The 24,670-nt window shown below is 37.1% G+C and overlaps 1 protein-coding gene across 2 annotated transcripts in view; it reads left to right on the forward strand.

Annotated features, from left to right (window-relative positions):
• The first annotated feature begins 10,941 nt into the window (after positions 1–10,941).
• The window catches only part of STXBP6 (syntaxin binding protein 6), a 330,415-nt gene continuing 316,686 nt past the window's right edge, over positions 10,942–24,670 (forward strand). Inside the window, exon 1 of one of the 2 annotated variants that reach the window (XM_051977329.1) lies at positions 10,942–11,165. The gene's annotated coding sequence lies outside the window, so the exon portion shown is untranslated. The remainder of the gene's footprint in view (positions 11,166–24,670) is intronic. The other variant, XM_051977326.1, reaches the window with a different exon arrangement.

Consider the following 24,670-nt stretch of genomic DNA (forward strand, 5'->3'; position numbering starts at 1 on the left):
TTCTGAGCTTGTCTCTGCTTTTATAAGTGCTTATGGACAGGCTCAGAGCAGCAAGGAGAGGGGGTTAATACCCTCCTTAGAACTATTGGCAGTGTTTGTCTTCCTAGTCTATTGGTCATTTGCCTTCCCTTCCCAAGTGTGGTAACTGAAATCTCTTCCAATTCAAAGATTCTGAATGTATGTTTGTATTACATTTATTTGTGCAAATAGCTTAATTAATACTTGCTCTAGGAAATTCTATTATGCTAGATAGCTTGAAGTATGCTCCTAATAATAGATGAAATTTTCTTTCTAGGGAACAATCTAGATCGATATAGACAGATTATCATTAATAGACTGATCACTTGAGGATGAATTGTTTGGCCATGACCAACCATTATAGTAGACTTTTAAATTCCAAAGGGAAGAAAATTATCTTATTTGCTTTGTATTTCCCAAAGGACACCTTACCACACTTTGCATGATTATTAATACATATGTATTGCAAGTCAGGAGCTAGATGATACAGTAGATAGAGCATTGGAGTTGGAGTCAGGACAGATCTGAGTTCAAATTCAGTCTTAGGAGTTTACTACCTATACAATTGTAAGCAAATCACTTTAACTGTTGCCTTAGTTCCTTTGATTGCAGAACACAGATAATAAGGACACCTAACTTCTAGAACTATTATAAAAATTAAATGAAATTATATTTGTAAAGTACCTAGAAAAATTTAAAGTATCATCTAAATGATAGCTGTTATTATCCAGTACTAGCTATCTCCTCAATGTGGTGAATCCCTCAAGCCTGTTCCTCTCCATGTGTTCCAATAATTTTACCACTGATGGCTTACTGAACATACTGGAGACTGCCTTCGCTCTCTCACAACATACTATCCATGGTGATCATTTCTACTATGTGCCTGATTCATCCTTTTTTTTTTTCCTGATTATATTTCTTTGATGACCTCTTTGAATACATCAGAAACAGCTCTATGACTCCATAGTTAGAGCCAAATGGTCTGGAGTCAGGAAGACGAGTTCAAATGCGGCATCAGATATTAAACTAATGTAAGGTGATCTTGGGCAAGTCATTTATCTGTTGTCTAACAATTTCCTCAACTATAAAATGGGGATAACAATAGGATCTAGCTTTCAGGGTTATGTTATGAGGGTCAAATGAGGAGTCAGGAGGGCCTGAGTTCAAATTTGACTTCAGGTATTTAGTAGCTGTGTGACCCTGAGCAATTCACCTAACCCTGTTTGCCTCGGTTTCCTCATCTGTAAATGAGCTGGAGAAGAAAATGGCAAACCATTCCAGTATTTCTGCCAAGAAAATCCCAAATGGCATCATGGTGAATTGGAAATAACTGAAAAAACTCAACAATAAAAATTTAATATAGGACTTGGCATGTGACAGACTTAATAATTCTTGTTTTCTTTCTTCATTCCTTACCATTTCTGGTGTGTAATGTTTTGTAGCCTGATCACAAGCCCCATGCATTTCTCTACTGCACTTTGAACAATTCTTTCAATTTCTTATATACTTTAGTGTTTCAAGCAATCATATAATAGCACTCTTTTTTTTTTTTATAGATATAGCAAGATTTTTCTGTCTAAAATATACCACCAAAACAACAGACAATTGTTGTAGACAACTATCTATAATATAAGCAAGAATGCAAGCTAGATTAGGAGTGCTTTTTTAGTTTTCCTTTTGTTTTGGCTCAAACTTATTTGCATGTCAAGCCTTTAAAGATCTTAGAATTTCTATTGCTAAATGAGATGGTTGGCTGGAGTAGGTCTCCATGGAGAAGTAGGAATCAAAAAGATAAGATTTAATCTTAGCACTGAAACATTCTGCCAGTTTTTGTTTGTTTGTTTTCTTTTATTACTAGCTGAGCTTAAGGTCTATGATTAAAAGGCTGTCAGCAAGTCCTTTTTAGGGAGTACTTTTAATCACTAGACCCTAGCAAACTGTAACTAAAATAATCTGAATGTGGCCTTGAAAAGATGGAGCCCAGACTCTGGTATGAGTGCTCAGCAGAGACTACCATGCCCAGCAGCCATTACCAGAAAAGCAGAACAATGCTTAACTATCACAAGCTGTCATCAGAAGACCAATGGTTCAGTGGAACAACAGGTCTAGTGGCGAGCCACTAATGTGGAATAGGTCCAGTGAGGGCAGTGTGGTGATATCACCCAAAGACAAGTTGTGATCCTTCAGCGTTGGAAGCATAAGTTCCCATCTACTCATGCTCTAGAAACATGTTTCCTATCTGTTTATCCAACATGTGCCTCCTGTGAACACCTTTTCTCTTTATAGATGATATATATGTTTTTGGAGATGTAATGCCGGAGAAACTGAGGCAGGATAGAGATTAGAGAACAATTTGATTATTAATTTATTGGAGAATAAAAAGATAGGACTCTCGTCTCAAAGTATCCAGCCCTGAATATCAGACAAGACTCTTTTATAGGATAACAAGAATAATAGCATAATGGGGGATAAGCTAATGGAGGGAGGCTCCTGGGATGACATAATGGAGGGAGATACTGGAGAGATTACTGATATTCTAATGACATCTAAAATGGATAGACCTTTATCCTGTCAAACATTAAGAAGGAATGATTATAGCCTAAAGATATGAGACCTTTATCTCATCAAACATTAAGAAGGAATGATTATAACCTGGGGTTTTGGGACAGAGTAACTGAGGTAGGACGACCTGGAGGAGACTATGGTATAACAGAGAGTGTGCCCCAGGTTTGTTATGGTTTTGTATGGACGTGGGGACCCAGAACTTGATATAAGGGGGCCCACATATGAAAGTAGTGTGCCCTAGAACTACAGGATGAACTCATTAAAATAAGACATACAAATGACTTATATATGAACAATACTTACCCTCCTCTGCAATGTCATATTCATATTGTTCAGTTATATTTGAACCATGTCCAATTTTTCATGACTTCATCTGGGATTTTCTAGGCAAAGATATTGGAGTAGTTTGACATTTCCTTCTCCAGCTCACTTCACAGATGAGGAAACTGAGGCAAAAGGGTTAAGTGCCTTGCCCAAGATAATTAGTGCTGAAACTAATAAGCGTCCAAGGCCAAATTTGAACTCAGGAAGATAGGTACTTCTTGACTCCTGGCATGTTACTCTAGGTGCTATGCTATCTAACTGACTTCTGGATAGTTTACTTTTTTACTTTTTACACTGCTTGAAATATTAAAAATATACTTATAAAAGCTGTTTGAAAAACAACTTATTTTGAAAATGCAAATACCTGGAATGGGCTGGAATGGGCTGGAATGGGAGCATAAAGGAAGGTTAAGGAACAGCATAAATTGGACCAAGCAGATTATTTTGCCCATAACAACAAGAAGAGACAAGTGCTCTGGGATAATGAAGTTTCTATTGCTATTATTTTGTAGGGGTGACTTTTGTAGGGTGGGAATGGGGAAGATCGTGGAGAGGATAAAGTAACTGGAACATAGAGTATTTGGGTAGGTAGAGGAATGGGTAAGGAAAACCTGAGTAAACTGCTGTATAGAGCCTTAGAGTAGCATGAGTAGGAGAGGGATTCATAAAAAAAAGTGGGGTGATGCTAAAGATAGTCTTTCACCTATTTTCAAGTTTTGTCCAGAGCAGAGTTCCAAACTAGGACCAGGAATAGCAAAAATAGAGTGTCCAATTAGGTTCACATAAAAGTGTTACAATATCACAAGTAACACTTTTAAATATGTTTTATTAATGAATATATTTTGAATATCAGGAAATTGTATTGTTTATGGCACATAGGCATTTCTTTTGTGATTTCAAATCATTTGTGTTCCAATAAATGCCTTGGGTATAGGAATACCTTCTGCTGATTATGGTTACTTTTGTACCAGACAAAGGAGAGTATGCATTCAATACTTTTCTTTTCTTTTTTGCTGAATGAGACATTATTCCCTGGACCTAGATATTGTTAGTCCTAGTATTTTATTTGTGAACTGAACTGGAATCATCACCACCCTTCATAACATTGTTTCTATGAAAAAATATTAGCCCTGTGTCCTGAGTCCAATTTATACAAGAACTTTTAGAACACAATAACTCTTTTATAATTTGTAATCTGTCCATCTTTCTTATATAAAAGCAAGATACCAAATCTAAATAGTTCTGAATGCAACTGACTACTTTTTCTTTTCTTTTTTTTTTTTAAATTAAAGATTTTTATTTTATTTTTTACACTCCTTTACTGGTATGGAGGATGGGATGTGATTGATGATGTCATCACACAAGTGCTGTTTATATGATTATATGTTTATATGATTATATGTTTATATGATTATAAACTAAAGCCAATTTCTTGGTTTTAGTTAAACATATCCATATCAGTCTCCTCCATTTATTATCCATACAACATTTCCTTTTATAGCCAAAAAGTACCACAGAAAACTGAAATTTGTGCATTTTTTTTTAAGTTGGGGTAGACAGTGAACAATCTGAATACTAGAACAGCAATATCTGAACCTAATGTTCTCTGACCCTATTTTATCCTCAGAAATTCAGAAATAGGTTTTTGTCCTGTGGCCCACAGTTCTCCACTCCATGATTTTTCCTTTTATCATGAGGTGGAATAAAACTGATTGTTCTTTTCTTCTCTAGAAACCTTATCTAAATTGCCATTGTCAGCATTCAAACAAAATAAAACCTATTCTTATTTCTCAGAAAAGATGAGTAGATTTGGCCCTCTAATCACTAACTTACCATTCATTCATTCATTTAATAAATATTTATGAAGCCCTACTAAGTGCCAGCCACTGCTGGCAATATAGAAAGAGGCAAAATACAGATCCTGGTCTCAAGGAGTTTATAATTTCTTTGGTGACAAGAGGGCTGCTTGGTATAATGCTAAATGTTCTGAATGCATCTCAAAGGAAACTTAAAGAAATTTAATATACTATTCATAATGCTCTTTATAATCATTTACTTCTTAAGTCAACATTAAAAAAAGTTTTTAGCATGAACTGTTCGGACCAATATAGCTACTATCTTAGGGCTCATGAACTAATAAATGGGAACCACTGGATAATGAAGGAGGATCTCAATCAGAAACATCTGAGTTTAAGTCTTGTCTGTGATTTAGAATGGTTAAGTCTCCACCTTACAGAGCAACTAGGTGGAGATCTGCATTAAGAATTCCAAGTTCTTTATACCAATGAATTCAGAGGTCTGGTTAAAATAAAGTCAAAATTCCTGTTTCTAATTTGTCTCTTTTGGGGGTTATAGAAAGAGCCCTGGACTGGGAATTGGGAGATTTGAGCTCTGGTTTCTTATTTGCTAGTTTCTGCTATAGAGAATGGACCAGGGAAATTTCTTGACCTTCTTGATAAACCTATTTTATGAGCCTTTTGGGGTGTCTTTTAAAAAATATTTCTTCATATGGATGATATGAGCATGTCCAGTGGCTCCTTGTAAAAGATTAGTTTTGGGGACTGAAAATAAATTAGTTGTTTCTGACTATGGTGGGCCCCTCCATCTGTGCTAATGTATAAAAGGGAGCTGGCAATCATAATCTTCCCCACTTCCCCCCCACCCCCTGCTTTTTTTTTTTTTTTTTTTTTTGAAAACAGATCTAAGTGTATCAGTATTAAGTTGTAACAATGTAACCCTGGGGATGAGGAAGGTAAGTATTAATTATATTAATTAATTAGTAATTATTTATTTATTAATTAATTAATAATAATAATTAGCACTTATAAAGTGGTTTTAAGATTTAAGATTTACAAAGTATTTTACAACTGTCTCATTTTATACTCATGACAGCCCTAGGAGGTACATGTTTTTACGATTTTCATTTTACAAAACAAAATTTTTTAAAATTAATTTCCTAAACTGAATTGAGGGCACAGAAGCCAATGGAGTTTAAGTAACTTGACCAGGGTCACACAGTAAATGTCAGCAATAGGATTTGAACTCCATATCCAGTGCTCCTAGATGGCTATTGAGAGAGAATATATAATTCCCATAAGACTAGGCCTCAAGGAAGTCATTAGCAGCTTCTAAAAGCCCATTAGGAAAGTTTTTGAATTCCAGAACCCAGTGCTGAAGAGGCCAGGGAAAGACACATACATACCCTCACTTTCTTTACAGCTGGGGATGGCATATGTGCTTTGGGGAAGTTTTTGGAAAAGTGTCAAGAGTTTGTGAACCCAAGCCTCCTGGGTAGTGGAGAGCAGAGCAATGCATTCCTGGGAAGCATGTTCCTGGAATCCATTTTTCTGGAGAAAAAAGAGAGGTTCATGGGTTTTTGAGGATACTCAACTGCAATTCAAAGTTTAAAGATTCTGGGACCCCACTTTTTTCTGGTAAATTTATTTATTTTTAATACACATTATGAATCATGTTAGGAAAGAAAAATCAGAGCAAAAGGGAAAAACCATGGGAGAGAGAAAAAAAAAAAAAGAAAAAAAAGTGAACATAGTATGTGTTTGATTTACATTCACTCTCCTGAGTTCTTTTTCTATATGCAGATGGCATTTTCTGTCCAAAGTCTATTGGGATTGCTTTATGCAACCACACTTTCTAGAGAAAAAAAAGGATTTCCCAAGCAGCATCAATCTCTTGGAGACTGAAAAATAAAAAATTGCATATAGTCCCTTGTTATAGATTCAAGTTGATTTGGTGCTTCAGGTTTTGAATAAAATTAAACTCTTGTAGACTAACAGTTAACCAAAGCAGAGTCATTTCATCATAACCTAGAGCAAAGAATCCTTAGTGAGGATATAGAATTAATAGTCAGTTAAGCACAGCTTCGGTACTTATGTGTTGCCCATGTTGACTGAGATACTCCTTGTAGAATGGCTTTTGTGCTTAGATCTTCAGGAAGCTCCATCAATAACATTTGCTTTAGCAAATTTCCCAATTAAGTCTGGAGGACATTGTTAATGCTTTTTTGATAAAGAATTAGCCTAACCTATAGATATTGTTCTCCTCCAAATCCTTCAAAATGTCACATTATGGAGGACCAAATGACTTAGATTTTACCTTTCATGTTTATTAAAGGTTATTCAGATAGTAATAGGTCTGATAGGAGTTTGTCTGTCTAGCAACTACAAATAAGTTTCCCTTTCAGGGAAAAGAGCTATACATTTTAATTTCATAATGCTAATTACTTATAGAGGTAATTGTAGACATTATTGTGACTCACTAAATTATAAGGATTTCACTTGAAATCCCCAAATCTTTTCCTTTTTGAGAAGAGTCTAAACCACAGAGTTTGGAGCACTGGAAAACCTTAGGTAAAGTTAGAACTCAGCAGAGAAAGAGAATTGTATTAGCTTCTGCATGAGTTATTTTTTAGTACTTTCTGAGTTTTCTGCATTTTCTGTTACGTATAATAAAGGCTGTGTGGTTCAGAAATGGTGAGGGATCACCATTTTAATAAAAAAAGCTAGAGAGATCTCTAGAAGGAAAGCAAAGTTTATTATACATTCTCATGAGAAGAGCGTCCCACCCATTAAGCAGACAATCAAAGGGAGGAAGCCCTATGGGGCAGGGTCAACACTTTTAATCCCTAACGCAAATACCCCCTCCACTACTGACCCTCATCCTTATTGGCTGAGGATCTTACATTCTAAACAGGGAACTACCCAAGAAATTGAACTTGACCAATAAGTACATAGTTGCCCATATTTGACTAAAATAGGGAGACCCTGATGTCATGGGAGGATAGCAGGACTTAGTATGCCCTTGACTCAATGCTTAAAGTCCTTCAGGCCTACTCAAACTCTGAAGTAGATGAAGCCTTACTCGATTTTCACAACTGTCTTGAAAGATCTCACCTCATCTCGTTCAAGGCTTTCTTCTACCCTATATATAGTTAACTTGATTACTAATATGGGATCTTGGAACCTGATTTCTCATACTAGACACAAGCATTATTCTAAGAATTATATTGTGAAATTTCCTCTGAACATGGGCAATACGATCCAAAGAGAGTGATTTGGGGATAGAATGCAAGGTTGAATCAGGTTCATGTAGGCCTAGGTTTTGGGGTCCTAGAACAAGGATTACCTAACACTCCTGGACCCATTTCTTTACTTATAAAATGGGGATGATCATACTTGCTTCATCTAGTTCACACCCTCACTGTGTGATTTTGGGTAGGTCATAACATCTCTTTCAGCCTCTTTCTTCTTCTGTAAAATAGTAGTATTACTTCATAGAGTTGTTTCAAGGATCAAATGAGAGAACATATTAAAGCACTTTGTAAATTGTAAAGTGCTATATATATGTATTAGCTATTCTCATTTATTGAATTTTGAGGACCAAATGAAGGAACTGCTACATACTTGTAAGTCATTCTGTGCTACATATATATAAACTAAACTGCTCAGGTGCTATGTTTTAAATATATTTTGATCACCAATAAGTGCTTCTGTTCCCTCCATTTTCAATATTACAATAATTATTAACATTTCATGATTCTAAGGAGTGGTGTAAAGGGATATTATGCATATAAAAATTGTCCTGCCTTTGACATTGATGGGCTGTGTAATTAGAACCCAAGTCCTTTCTACTCTTTGAGCCTCAGTTTTTTAATTTGTAAAACAGCAATAAAAATACTTGTAGAATCTAATATGGGAGATTATATATGGAAATCACTTTACAAAGTTTGAAATACTTTATAAATGTCAGTTATTATTTTTAAAGTTTGCCATTCTCCTTTGTAGCTTTCTGATGATTTCTGGAAATTGTCTGAAACTCTTTGAACTCTACTTTAAATGAAAATTCTGTATATTTAACAAGAGCAGACTATTACTAGCCATATATCCTTGTGCAAATCATTTACCATGTAGTAAGTAAAGTATGGTAGGACAGAGTATGATTAGATGATCACTTTTGTTTTTTGAGCTCTAAAATTACTTCATTTATAGGAGCATTAAACCTGAGATCAGAAGACATGGGTGTGTTACATATTTCCTGCATTGTGACCTTAACCAAGTCATTTTACAACTTTCAGCCTTAACTTTTTCCATCTGGAGAGTGGAGAATAAATCCTATTATTGTTTAGTCATATCCAACTCTTTGTGACTTCATTTGGGACTTTCTTAGGAAAGATTTTGATATTTCCTTCTCCAGCTCATTTTACAGATGAAGAAATGAGGCAAAATAAAATGACTTGCCCAGAGTCACAAAGTAGAAGTCTGAAGTTGGGTTTGACTCCAAGCCAGGCAATCCACTTCACCACTTAGCTGCCTTAAATAATATTATCATAATATGATAAATAAGAGGGAACATAAGACTTGAAATCAATACCTAGATTCAAATCCTATGTACTTACCGGCTATGTGATGTGTGTGTTTGTGTGTGTGTCCGTTTTATCATCTGGAAAATGAGGATAATATTATCAATACTATCTCCATTAATGGATTGTTATGGAGCTCAAGATAATTTATGTAAAGAGCTTTAAAAACTTTAAAGTATTATGTAAACAGTATTCAAAAGTTATTAGAGCTCCAAACTACATTAAAACTTTTGGGACACTATGTTATTACTACCCATCTTACAGAGTTGTGAAGATATGTTTTGTAAAGATTAAAGTGCTGTGGAGATATGAGTTATTGTTATCACCCTCCTCTACCTCATGTTACAGCACAGGTTCATCCTCAGTGAATTAAAAATCATCACCACTGACCTAAATGGCCTTACAGAGTTCCTGGACACATTGTTAAGGCAGCAAAAGCTGCAATGAACAAGTAAAGGAAGGAATGGTGGCAGAGATTCCAATACCTGGAATGAGGAGTAAATATTGTGCTAACTAGAGCTGGAAAATTGGACAAAGGAAGAAGAAAAGTGATAATTTTTTTTTTTAAGATGTTAAAAAGTGCTGGAGAACTAGTGCTTACATAGTGGAAGGAGCTGTTGCTCCAAAGTTGATTAGAAACTGAGTCTATCCGACTCTCTCTGTTTGTTTGTCTCTCCTCCCTCCTTCTTTCTCCTCCCTCTCCTTCCTTATTAAATCGTCTATTAAATGCTTCGGAAGAAGTTGCTACATTTAAAGGATGTGCTAGATGACGTTTTTTTTTTTTTTTTTTTTTTTTTCCTAAAACAGCAAGCAGAGTCACCGCTTTACTGATTATTATTATAATTTCATCATTATATATCAGATTTCTGCATCACCAGATTAACAAAAAAATGCTGATTCCTTTACATTTTTCAAGACCCTTTCATCTTTTTCCCCCAACCTCCAAACATTTCCTAAAGTCAGACAGCTTCCTGTCATCCCGAATTTTGCTGAGGAAAAATATGGCCCAGAGGGAGTTATTTCATCAAGGTCACACAGTTTTCTGATTCTTCAATACTTCATCATACCACATATTACAGGTGGGGCACACGTCAGTTTCTCTGGAAAACTGCTCTTCCGACTCACTGCGTGATTAAAAAAACAAACAAAAAAATGTTATTTTAACGTTGTATAACAGGGAGAATGCCACCGAATAAAGTCTTACCCACTGGTATGCATTACTTTCCCTTTGCCTAAGGCTAGTTCCCGGCTTTCCACCTCATTAGAATCTTAGGCGCAGATTTAACAAAATAAATAAATAAATAAAATAATACCAACACCTAAAAGAGAAACCTTAGTCTTCCACGCGGGATAAAACTTGCGAAATTCTTTACCCCTCCCACATTTACCCATTTTTGCCATTTACCCTTTCCAGAAGTCCACCGGGGACCGTCCCAGCCCGACCCAGGCTCTGTCCACACCCAGATGCTTCCCACCTCCCTGCCTCTCTACTTCTCCGAGGGTCTTGTAGGAGGGCAAAGGACACCCTCAGCCTTTTGCCCCGAGCAAGGTAGCTGTAGTTAGCGGCCCAACTGGGCATGCTCAGAGTCGGCCAGCGGGGGCAGGTTTGCATTACAAGCGTTTGCACTCCGCGGCTGGCGGGCGGCTGCAGCTGGAGCCCCAGTGACTGGAGTTGGAGTTGCCGGGAGTTTTCCCCCCTCACCCCTCCCTAGCTGCGCGCGCGGGAGAAGGAACCCGAGCGGAGGAGCCAGTCCGGGCCCGACCGAGCCTTCCCTGCTGGAGCCCAGTACCCCGCGAGGGATAAACCTCACGGACAGAGGCGACTGGAGCTGGGGCGCGTGCCGCGCACTTGTACCTCTGGGAGCACGAGCGGCGTTACAAGGTATAGGCTCAGGAGTGGGGAGGAGAGAAGAAACTAAGGGACTAGTGAAGGGAGAAAAGGGTGGATGCAATTGCAACGCCGGCTTTTAAGGAGCTGCCCGCTCTGCTCAGATGAGGCTCCTTTGGGGAGGGGGCTGCAGCGCTGGTGAATGCAAGCAAGATGCTCTTAAGTTTGCAGGCAGTGGTAGAGGGGGCTTTCTATCCAGGATATGTCACTTGCTCTGTGCAGATTGAGAGGGTACCTTTCCCTATCCCCTTTTCTTCCCTCAGCATTAAATCCTGATGTGCATATAAAGAAGAGCGGGTTTTTTTTTTTTTTTTTAATTTTAATGAGAAAGTTAAGGAGGGATTCCTTCCCCTTCCCTCTCCTCTTTTCCAGAAGAGGATCCCCTCTTTTCCCATAGGGAGGAAGGGTGTTGCTTCTGAGGTCACGAAAAGTGGGCGAGCTGAATGGGTTAGGCTCCGCTGGAGCATGGACTGAGCTTCTTAATTTCTACCTAGAGAATGAAATTCTCAAATAACCCCGGATCTTCATTCCTGGGATCCTCCTGGAGAATCTTCCCTGCCAAACTGGAGGCGGATGCTTCTTCCCTTGCTCTGGGGCATTTGCTTTTGGGTCCCTCTTCTGATCTGGCTGGAGGCAATTGGCGTTTTGAGTTTGCTGTGGTGAGCGCCAACTCCGGGTTGGGTGCCTGCCAGAAACCAGACTTCTGTATGAGTGGAACTGAAAGAAGGGGAAACGTGTTTAGTTTGGGGTGGATAAATGTTCCTTGCTGTTCTTGTCTATAGCATGTTTCCCCTCTCCCCCACGGCCTCGGTGGAAACACATTCCAGAGAGGAAAAGATTGGAGGAGGATTGGAAGGGCCTCGTTGAGAGTTAGGGATGACATACAGTTGCTCCAGTAGTTGAACAAATGTGTATCTGTTCTTGACTTCAGCTCTAGGTCATTGGGGGTGGAGAGATTCCATAGCTAACTGACTCTCCTCTTCCTATTTTTTCCTTCCCCTAGGGGCTAGGTGGGATGGATTAGGAATAAGTGGACTCACCCAAAGCTGAAGGCTCCCCAGTTTTGAGTCCTGACTATCCTGGGACGCCGGGAATGGCATTTTGTGAAATGCAGATGTGTGGAGGATGCTTAGGATTTCTTGGTTGGAGTTTTTCCACTTCTTTTTTTGAGTTTGGTGGTTTTCGTCCCTAAGAATCATCACTGTCATTACCCAGGAGATGAAAAAGCTTGGGTTGAGATCAGCGAACTGCTATTCGACTTTGAGGCTGCTGGTGGGAATCATTCCAGAAATGATTATGCGGGCTAGAAATACGCCTTCTTTTTGGCTCAACACCTTAGCTTGTTGAGGTTTGTGTGTGAAATTCTTAAAGAGACATACATGACTCTAAAATGCCACATTTGCATTTACATTTAAAAGGGCTTATAAATCAGATTGCTGCTGGCTTCTTGCTTTGTATTTTGGGAGACATGGAGTGAAACTGGAAGGGTCACACAGGTTACCAGACTCCACCATTGGGTCCCTTCAGAGCTCTGCGGTGTTAATTTGTACTTTTTGCCTAAGTTCAGAAACTCTGGCTTTTTGTGAAAACAGATTAACCTCAAACTATAAATATTACTTGGCCATGGAAAACTCAAAGCTTTTGAATTTTTTCAGTGTTTCTTTTAGCTTCACAGGTTATTTTTCAAATAATGCTTAAGTCATGACTATTTATTTGCAAGGAATTGGTAACTGGTGCGTGTATTCCATTCCTAAGACTTGAAGAGTTTCATTTACTGGGGCCTTTTTGTAGACAATAAGAAAAACTCTACTCCTTTAAAAATGTAGCTCCTCTTCCTTCTTGCATCTTCAGAGCAAGTTTGTTGCTAGCATCTTTACCTTTATCTTGAGGAGGAGGATAGATCTGAGACAGTCATAGAGGACCACTTAGACAGACCACCAGTGAAGCTAACTGGGCCATTTGAGAAACTACATACTTCATCTTCCTAGCCAGCTCCAGGCTTACACTTGGGCCTTAGAAAGAAAGAAAGGAAAAGCAATCACTTGAGACAAATAATAATTGGTGTCCCTTTTCAGTATCTGTGTCCCAGTGCTTTCTGCTGCTTAAAAGGGAGGTTGACTTTTTACTTAGGGTCTGATTTCTAAGTGAAACCACTGGTAATTCTTTCATCTTTAAAGATTATTAACAAATGCCAGGTATTAGCAAGAAGCTGAGACAGTAGAATGTAACATTCAAGAGGGTAAGAACTGAGGTGGTAGTTTTATTTTTTGGTTGTATGTTTGGTCTCTAGCAAGGTCACTTTCAAATAATAGGCACTTAGTAAATGCTAGTTGAATTAATTGACAAGTGTAGCAAATCAAAGCAGTGCATTGTTTGGGAAGACAGGTGTGAAGAATGGATTTCCCCTCAGATCTCAGTAATGATTCTTACTTAAGGCATGTGTGATCTTGCGCAAGTCATTTAATATTTATGGAATATTTTTCTCATCTTTATACCAAGGGAGGAATGGGAGATATCAGTGGCATGATTCTAGCCCTAGAATAGATTCTGTGATCCTAATATGAATTTCTGTTTACCTCAAAGCCTATTAGTTTGTCTCTGTTTCCATTCCCTCCCTTTTCCAATACCTTCTCTGCAACAGCTGCCAAATTGATATTCCTAAAACACAGATTTGACCATGCTACACCTTTTAAACAAAACTTCTCAGTGGCTCTCTATTGTTTCCAGGATAGAATACACATTCCTTAATCTAGAATTTAAAGACTTTTACAATCTACCTTTAATTTACCTTTCCATTTTTTCATTAGTTTTTTTAGTCATTTACTCTCTCAATTCTAGATAGTACTGGTCACCCCTCTCCCTTTCTCCCCCTGTATTCCCCAATGTCTAAAATGAAATCCTTCATGTTTAGAATCTCTGTAATAGGTATTTTTTCTGATATCCCTAACTGTTATACATTGAGAAATTACACTGCATAACTTTATGCATACTTTGTATTTAGTAATGTGTATCCCCTTTCTATAACAGAACAAGCTTTTTGAGGGCAGGGGTCTTTCTTTTCTTATCTCCTGTAGCTATCATAGTGCTTTGTACTTAATAAATGTTAGTTACATTGAATTGAGTACCGGGACAACTTTTTTCCCTCCTAGGTCCGTACAAGAATTCATTGTGACAGGAGCAAATGACTTAGGAAAGTTGGTCAAATAATTCTTTCTTTGATATGTAGCCACCCTGATGACAACAACAAGTCTGCTCTATACAAATAAATACTATGTTGATGTTCTCAAAGTGTATTAGTTCGCCAGTAGGAAATGGAAATCTCTTTTCTTCCCTCCAAATAGTAAAATCCTTGGCCTCATGCTAGCCTTGAGTTCCTAGACTTCTCTCCAAAGTCTCTTAACAATGCTTTGCTCCATCAAATTTCTCTCCTGTTTTTAGATTCTTCTCTGGAATCTCCAGAGTCTGGGCAAAAGAATCTTACTAGTTTAAAAGAACAATTTGTCCTTTGCTCTTGGAAGATCTAAGTAGATCCAAGTAGATCCTTTGTAACAAAAAACACGAGAAGAACCCTTAGGGTGACTTAATCTTTGAAAGCCTCGATTTCTTCATCTCTAAGATAAGGGAACTGGGCTAAATGACCTCATGAAGGTCTCATTACAGCTTTAAATTCTGTATTCTTATGTATCAGTTAGAATCTAAGTATGTCTTTTTCTTTATATAAGTTAATGGTGCCTTGATAATCATATAAGAATCTAATCTTCCTCAGCTATCTATCTGGGAGCAGGAAGATAGAACTTTGGGAGATTTGTTAATTGTTTGTCAGCTTTATAGATTTCAAAGGCTGTTTCACTAATGACATATTATTTATATGCTGCTAAGTTTTTATAGTTTAGATAAACCTTAAACTATCTCCTACAATTCCTATTTCTGCTGAATTGCTGACGGAAGAGAATAGAGTTAGGTTTCTTAACATTTTTTTGTGTTGTGGATCCCTTTAAAGTCTAGTCAAACTTATGGTCTCTTTTTTTAGAATGTCAAGCAGTCAGCAAGCCTTTATTAACCACCTACTAATGAGAGGAATTGTGCTAAGCATTGTTAAAATACAAAACATAAAGTATATAGGATTACAAATGAGACCTGTTATAATAAAGAAATAAGCTGTTTCTCTTCCAATTTGAAAGAACTCTCTGAAATCTATATATGAGCCTGAGATTAAGAACCCCTGAAATAAAGTAAGATGAGCAGTATATGCCATTTCAGGTATAGGGTTAGGTTTGATATAGACAGTAGTTCTTTTGGGTGTGAACTTAACTAGCTTTAAATAAGCCTTGTGGATCTACTTGAGTTAGCTATGCTAGGAGAGATCCAAAGACATTTGGTGATAGTGATGAGTAATTGTGAATTGCTATTTTGACGTTTGAGATTGTGGAGTTCCCAAAGCAAACTGATGCTGCTTTTTTCCCAGTGCATATTATCAATTATTTATCTTTTCTTTAGAGGACCAGGATGATCCAGTAGATTGTTTCACACTTTTGTGACTACCTATTTATATATATTTAAATGTTTAAGCATTTTTCTGATTTCTCTAATATCTGAAAGGAAGAGAGAGCTGGGAATAAGGACAGACAAGATAGTTGCTCAGAGTACATACAGCACACAGGGAAATAATGATGATGATGATGATGATGATAAGAGCTAACATTTTTATGGCACCTACTGTGTTTTGCTCACTGGGCTAGATGCTTTGCAAATATTACATTAAAGCCTCACACTAACCTTGCAAAGTATTATTATCCTCATTTTATAATTGAGGAAACTAAAGCTAACAGGTTAAATAACTTGTCCAAAGTCACACACCTAGGGAGAGTTTGAGGCTGAATTTGAACTCAGATTCTTTTGATTCTAGGTCCAGTTGTCTAAACACTGTATCACATAGCTACCTCATAAGGGCAATGAGGGACTTTTTTTAGTATTAAGTTTTATAAAAGTATCATTTTAATATCAGAGAATATGGCTCTCTGAGTTGCAGGTACTTCATTTTGTAATAATTCAAATCCCATGTGTTAATAGGGTATATTCTGAGCTTAAGATAAGGAGATAGTGTAATTTTTAAACCTTCCCCACAGATACCTTGACCCAGATCTGGTAAAAAGCCAATTATTTTTTCCTTCTGAGAATAAAAGACAATACTATGCTGGTCTTTTATGCCATACCCCTAAAATGAGAACTCTTTGAAAGAGATAAATAGGTAAATAAATAAGTAAACACATAAACAGAGAATCAGGTTGTATTTTTGTGTGCACTGAGAAGTAACTGGTTGACTCTGGGTCACATAAACAGTTATTCGATGAGTTCAGAGGTAGGTCTTGAACTTGGGACTTTTTGATTCCAAGTTTTCTCTTCATGATGCAATGCTGTCTCTTTCCAATTAAAAAAAAATTCAAATACAATTAAATTGTAATTAATAATTGAAATATTTGTAATAATTATAATTAATAAATTCTTGTGGGAGAGGTTCTTTTTCTTTGCTCATTCTTTTTCTTTCAGATAAAGAGGTTTTATGTCCTTTCATAATTATTGCTGTTTTTTTTGTCTTAATCCCTTTTGTTGTTATTTTCCTCTGGACTTTCCTATGATGTGTCCTCTTCATTGCTAACCATTTATAGTAATAGTTGTTCTAGGTGACTCTTGAGATAGCTTAAGTTTTGCAAAGTGCTGTACATATATTACCTTATTTGATCTTCACAACAGTCCTGGGAGGATGGTGCTGTTTATTACTCCCATTTTACAGATGAGGAATCTAAGCTTCAGAAAAATTAAGTGATTGCTCTTAGCTAGGACTTGAAGTAGGATTGCAAGCCAGGTATTTTTACTTCTAACTCAATTCCTATCTTCCTTCAAAGTATAGTTCTAGCACATCTCCTACTTTTCCTCTTCCCTCTCCCAGCTTTCCCTACTGATTATCAGATTCATTGCTTCTAGAACCTACCTTGGTTTTATTTATCTTTGTACATGTTTTCTCTCTTTCTCATTCCCAACTCTTTGTAAATTATTTGAGACAGGATTAACATTCTTTTTTTCCCCTTTGCATCCCAGCACCTATCTCTGTGTGTTATCTATAGGCATATCTTGGAGATATTGTGGATTGGTTCCAGACTACCTCCCAAAAATGATATAGCAGTAAAGTAAGTCACACAAAGTTTTTGGTTTCCCAATGCACATAAAATTTGGACTGTATGCAGTAGTATTATGTCTTTAAAAATATACATATCTTAATTAAAAAATACTTTGTTGCCAAAAATACTCAGCATCACTTGAGCCTTAAGTGAATTTTTTTTTTTTTTTTTTTTTTTTTTTTTTTTGCTGGTAGAGGGATTTACCTCAGGATTGGTGGCTGCTGACTTATCAGAGTGATGGTTGCTGAAGATTGGAGTGGTTGTGGCAGTTTCTTAAAATAAGACAACAATGAAGTTTCTGCACCAGTGGAGTCTTCATTTCACTTGAACACTATTAATTGGCTTAAATTCAATATTGTTGTGATTCCTGGAATAGTGAGGCCTGAAGAAAGGAAGAAAAATGAGGAATAGAAAACAGAACAGCAATCAGAGCATAGGCAACAATTACCAATTAAGTTCACTGTTTCCTATGGGCATAGTTCATGGTGCCCCAAAACAACTACAGTAGTAACATCAAAGATCACTGATCACAGATCACCATAATAAATATAATAATGATGAAAAATTTTACACATTCATGTACATTGTTATATATTTTTTTGATAATTGCAAGTATCATCAAAATGTGATTCAAAGAACATGTTGATGGAAACAGATGCTGTTGGAAAAATGGTGTCAATAGACTCAAGGCAAGGCTGCTACAAACTTTCAATTTGTCAAAAATGCAATATCTGAAGCACAATAAAGTGAATCACAGTAGTAGTACAATAGTAGGTGATCAATAAATCTTTGGGTTGAATTGAATAGATTATCCATTGTGGGGATTTGGAAAGCCTCTGACAAATTTTGAATCTAGCTTTCTCTGTCTTTTCCTAAATTATGTGATCATTGACAATTTATATATCCTCTTAATTTCAGTTTCTTCCTATTTAAAATGGAGATATCTCACAGGATTGCTTTGAGGAAAGTGTTTAGAAACCATTTTGCAAACTTTATAGTAGTTATTGCTTTTCTCTCCAGTCTTAATCATGATTGCTTCTTGGCAACCCTTTTATCCATAAGCCTCTAACTCCAATCCAATTCTCTGTTACAGCAAGTGATTTTGCTGCCTACTTGATAAATAGATAAGATTGTGCCCATATAAGTGGGATCCTCTGAGTCTCCTACTCCATATCTTTTCTTTTTAGGATTATAGATAATAAATCTGGAACAGACTTTAGAAGTCATCTATTCCAGTGGTTCTCAAGTTTTTGTTCTCAGTATCTTTGTACTATTCAAAATTATTAAGGATCTGTCCAAAGAATTTTTGTTTATGTGGGTTATATTTATAGATATTTACTATATTAGAAAGAAAAAAACTAATTTTGAATTTGTAGACCTCTAAAAGAGTTTCAGGGATTCCTCCTACCCCCTCCAGAATTCTCTAGACCACACTTTCAGAACCACTGATTTTTCTATACTTTCCTTCTTTAAAGATGGAGAAACAGGCTCAGAGAGATTAAATGATTTATCTCAGATCAGATAGGTTATAATAAGTTGCAGAGGTGGGATTTGAACTTATTAGATTTGATTCCAAATCTAGCGTTCTTTCTGCTGTATCTCCTGCAGCCTCCTCCATGCCCAATGCATCTTTGATAGTCAAGACCTCTTTGATGGAGTGTTTTTTCCTGAATTCAAATCCAGCCTTAGATACTGATAGTGTGGCTCTGGGTAAAGTCACTTAATCTTGTTTGCCTTAATTCCTTATCTATAAAATGAACCAAGAAGGAAATGGTAAATGACTCTAGTATCTCTGCCAAGAAAATCCCAAATAGAGTCACAAAGAGTCAGATATAACTGAGATGATGAACAGCAGCAATTGTAACAACCTGGCTTGGGACATCAGAAGTGGGAAATCAGTGAGATTTTCCTGTTTGAGTTCTTGCTCTTGTTTAAAAAAAACAAAACAAAAACAAAAACCTGGCTTTTATTTGTATTTGGAAATAGCTCTGTTGTCTGAGACAGAAAACTAGGCATGCCCATGCTAACAGTGAGTGACAAGCTTGTAGCATACGCTGGCTGTCGGGTCCGGGGAGTGCTGCTTTCTGGATCCCCTTCTTCTGCACTGGCCTGGAGATCATCTCACCTCAGGCCTGCGCTTTTCAGGGGTGGATGAATCCTGACCTCATTCTGCCCTTCCAGGGATCTGGTTGTCTCTGCTGTTACAGTGATTTGTCCAGCCATTCTTGGCTCTGTTGTGACAGTGATGTAGATGTGCTCTTTTCCTTTGTCCTTCAATTTTAGCTCTTAAAGGGAATTTAAAGATTCAGTACAATCTCCTAACTTAGCAGGTGATGTTTCAGTTTAAAAATCTTCTGTTATATGCAGACCATATTAAAGACATGTGCTTTTGGTATCCTTGAGCAGTTTTTCTTCTATAGAAAACTCTTAACATCTCAGAAAGAGCTGCAATACATTTTTGATTTTCTTCACAGGCTAATTGTACACTATTTCAAAGTCAGATTCCTTTTTGTACAGCAAAATAACTGTATGGACATGTATACATCTATTGTATTTAACTTATACTTTAACATATTTAACATGTACTGGTCAACCTGCAGGGTGAGGGGAAGGAGAGGAAAAATTGGAACAAAAGGTTTTGCAATTGTCAATGCTGTAAAATTACCCATGCATATATCTTGTAAATAAAAAGGTATTAAAAAAAAAAAAAAAGAGCTGCAGTACACCGATACACCATTAACTAGTTGATTTATTGGCCTCTAACTTCATACAAGTGAATATTCAAAGCCTTCCTTGTTCTGGCTTCATTTAGCTTCCTATAACTTCCTCATATTCTCTCCTCAGCCAGACCAGGCAGCTTGCTGTTCCACAGATTGTCCCACCTTTTTTTTTTTTTTTTTTAAAAGCTCTTTGTCCATGTTGTCCCTGTAATGTTCTTCCCTAACATATAATGTTCTCTGGGAGCAGGTTTCTTGGGGGACTTCTGTTTCAGTTCAGAGTAATAATCACCTCAAATGCAGCCAGGAGTTAAAGTCCAAATCCTTTATTGTCTCTTTCCAAGTTTTGTCTCCTTTCCTCCGGCCCGGTTAGCTTTCTGGAGGCTTATCTCTCTCCTCAGTTCCTGCCACTAGGCCTTTGCCCCTGCCAGCTTCTGCCTCTAGCACCCTCCGAATCTAAAGGTTTATGCTTCAGTCTCCAGCCAGCACAAAGGTGGAAGATGGAATGAATCTGTTGCCTCCCCCAAGAGTGGGCTTGTGTGTCTGGCCCTGAGAGCTTCTTGCTTATATTCTATATACTGAGTACACACCAATCATTATATCACTGGGAAACCATTATTTGTTGTAGGATTAAATCAATTCTAAACTAGATTTAAACATTGTCTCCTCTGTTCCACTTAGTATCTTGTTTCAAGTTCTGGCCCATAACATCTCCTTGTAGGATCAGATCAATCATACTGAACCATGCTAAATTAGATAATTATTGTCTCTATCAATTGCACTGTCTTAGTATCTTATAAGAATCTTAACAATCCCCCATGCTTGGAATCCTCTTCTGTACCTGTTGAAATCCTTTTCTTCCTTCAGGGCTTAGTTTAGTTACTACCTCCTGGATGATAGTCTCACTTAAACCCTATGTGAGATCTTTTCCTTTTTGAATTCTTTCATGCCATTCTGTTTGGAAATCATAGTACTGTAATTTTAGTTCTTGAAGGGAATTTAAAGATTCGATACAATCTCCTAACTTAGCAGATGAAAAGCGAATCTATCCAGTATCATGCAAATCTTAGAAGCCAGCTTTTCTGATTCCAAGTCTACTGCTTTTTCATAGATGGTATTGTTTCATGGGTGATAGAATGTATTGTGTTGATTATATCAAGCCTTGAGATACCATAGGAATTCTTTAGTTAGTTGCATGCTGATTCAAGAATGCTCTGAATAGTCAGCTAATTTCATTTATACTCATAAAGATGTACTTATTTAACTCGATTTACTTAATAATATAGTGGAGATTGGGCTGTACTATCACATACCTGACAGACAGACCTCTGAAGGGGATTCACTTCTTTCCTAGATGGCTCATTCTATTTTTGGATAGCTCTCATCCTGAAGATGTTTTGCCTTACATCTAACCCAACTTCCACTTAATGCTCCTGATAATCTGTTTATATGTTGTATTACCCAATAAAATGAGCCTTTGGAAAATAGGAAAAAAATATTCATTTTTGACTTTATCTCTTCAGCACCTAGCACAGTGCTTTGCAGCTTGGTACTGGTGCTTCATAAGTGTTTGTTGAATTGAATTTAGGACTAGCCTAGCTAAATTCAGTCATCATCAGTGATGATTTTTCCCACTCAGCAATTCTTGAAGAGGTGGAATCTACATTGTTGCAGAGCATACTACAATGAGGAAATCACAGTGCCCAAATTATCCAAGTGTATCTGTCCTGTCTTCCTTGTGACAGACTATTTATTATTCTCACTCACTTGGGTGGCTAGCTGACCATGATCAAGATGACACTAATGACATACTACATCTTTTATCTCAATGCATTTGCCTAGCATGCTATTTTACAATAGGAACTCAAAATATTTGTTGAGTTGGTACCTTTACTTCATGTTTTTCTAAGGTTACTATGGAAAAAAAAAAAAACAAATAACAATGTATCAAGCAAATAGACTGGCCTTTTAGGAAATTGGTTGGTCAGCTCTCTAGTTCCTGAACTGTTATGTCAAACTGAACAAGCCATCCTGTTTTATCTTGTTTCCAGTTGTGCATTGAAGCTTTCATATAAATCATGCTGAGCACTAGATCAACCCCTTCAGTAGATGTGTGGAGAAAAATTCAAGTGCTCATTTTAGTGTTTCAAAAGAGAAAGTTGCAAGGCTCATGTTACCTCTTTTCCTGATAGTAATCAGCACTTGGTAAAGGAAAACCTGCCTGTCAACCTCTTCTAAGTACAGGTAATTATGAAAACTTAGCTGATTTATTGGGTTCTCACTTTATACAAGTGAGTAAATGCTTTTCACATTCTTTCCTGGAACTCAATATTTGGTGTTGCCATTCTTTTCTGCTGACATTATTTTTTCCTGCAGTAATAAAAACACCTTTCCCTCTCCCCCTTCCCCTTTTTTTTGAAAATCAGTGCTATTCTCTTAGTTTAGCACATCATTTTTTTTTATTTGGGAATTTATTATTTTGCTCCCCTGGATAAGTTTAATGTCAGGAAGTCATCCTGATGCTACTTTATTTTATGAAGGTCATTATAACTACTTCAGTATTGGGTCACTAAGGTTCATGGCCCATTCCTGGAATATTACTTATAGTTTATGGGAGAGTTAAGTTTTTAAGCTTTCCTGCCTGAGCTTTGATCACAGCTTGCTCTAATTATCACTTAGACTTAGAAGGACTGAATTCCCAACAGGGGAAATGACACTGTCATTGAATTAGACCCAATCCAACAATCCATATTGAATTAACACAATTGTTTTTTTTTTTTTTTCCTTTCTTGTAACATGAGTTTCCAGGAGTCAGAGACTATTGAGTATGTAAGAGCAGGGGTAGGGATGTGTGTGTGTGTGTGTGCACACACGCATGTGTATTTCTTTTGGGCAATGTTGTCTGGGCCCACAGTAGTGCAGATTGCAGCTTGGATTGGGAGGGAGGCAATGACTATGTGGCTATCAAAAAAGAATATGACCAGGGGAAGAAACTGATTTTTAAGGAATCAGACCCTTTTTTTCTGATTCTATTCCCTTGATAGTATTTCATGTTTTCCCTCTCTGATGATTACTGCCATTTTCTACCTCTATTCAACCCACCTTAGACTGAAAATCCACTCTTCACTTCAGGACTCCTGGATTTCTTTGGATTCAAAGAACCCATTGAGTTTTTTGACTTGACTCCTAAATGACACTCTAGTGCCCATTTCTAGTACTTCCCTAACTTTTCTTTACCTTTCTTGGGTAGCAGCTGGTTCTATCATTTTCATGGTCAGGAAAGAGAATTTGTTTATAATGGGCGAGTTTTTGTTTTATTTTCCTTGGAACTAAGCCTCTACCTTACAGATTTCTGAACCAACAGCTCCCATGCTTCCTTAGGTATTCCAACCTCTCCCCTTCTTCTCCCAAGCAGGGACTATCTTACTTGTTTTTATTTGAATCCCTGGGACTTAGTAAAGTACTTCCCACATAGTGCTTGATAACTATCTAATTTTTACACTGATAATCAGATCACTTTATTAATATAGGCAGGACCAAACAATAATTTTATGAAACCCAGGAAGATCTTCCCAGATCTGAATTGTATGATCTCATGATAAATGATTGCTTTTGTCCTTTATTCTCTCTCTCTCTCTTTTTTTATTAAAGCTGTTTATTTTCAAAACATGTGCATAGATATTTTTAACATTCACATTTGCAAAACCTTGTGTTCCAACTTTTTTTTCTTCCCTTCCCCCCACCCCCTCCCCTAGTTGGCAAGTAATCCAGTTTCTTAAACATGTGCAATTTTTCTATACATGTTTGCACAGTTATGATACACAAGAAAAATCAGATCAAAAAAGGAAAAAAAGAGAAAGAAAACAAAGTGCAAGCAATCAGCATTAAAAAAGGTGACAATACTATGCTATGATCCACACTCAGTTCCCACAGTCCTTTTTCTGGGTGCAGATGACTCTTCATTTCAAGACCATTGGAACTGGCCTGAATTACCTTGCTATTGAAAAGAGCCACATCTGTTAGAATTGATCATTGTATAATCTTGCTGTTACTTTGTATGATGTTCTCCTGGTTCTACTCTTTTTACTTAGCGTTAGTTCATTTAAGTCTCTCTAGGCCTTTCTGAAATCATCCTGCTGATTGTTTCTTATAGAACAATAATATTTCTTAACATTCATATATCATAACTTATTCAGCTATTCTCTAAGTGATGGGCAGCCACTCAATTTCCAGTTTCTTGCCATTACAAAAAGGGCTGCTACAAACATTTTTGCACATAGGTCCTTTTCCCTTTTTTATGATCTCTTTAGAGAACAAGTCTAGTAGAGTGTTTGTTCTTCATTCTCAAAGAAGACCAGATATCAGGGATGTGATGCCATGATATGTGAGTGAATGGGATTTAAGTGAGGGAGGATTGTGCAAAAATACCAGCTTCACTTTCTCCTTTGGAGCCATCTGGTTCAGTAGCAAGATATAGATCTAGGTTACTGGAGATGGCCCTAGATGTAACTGGAGAAAGCTGGATCTTTAACAGTTATAGTTTGATCATTCTGGTTCTCTTGGCCAACAACAAGCCTTAGGCCAAGCCCCACGTGGTCATTGCTTA

Source organism: Antechinus flavipes, chromosome 2, assembly GCF_016432865.1.
Source record: "Antechinus flavipes isolate AdamAnt ecotype Samford, QLD, Australia chromosome 2, AdamAnt_v2, whole genome shotgun sequence".
Lineage (NCBI taxonomy): Eukaryota > Metazoa > Chordata > Mammalia > Dasyuromorphia > Dasyuridae > Antechinus > Antechinus flavipes.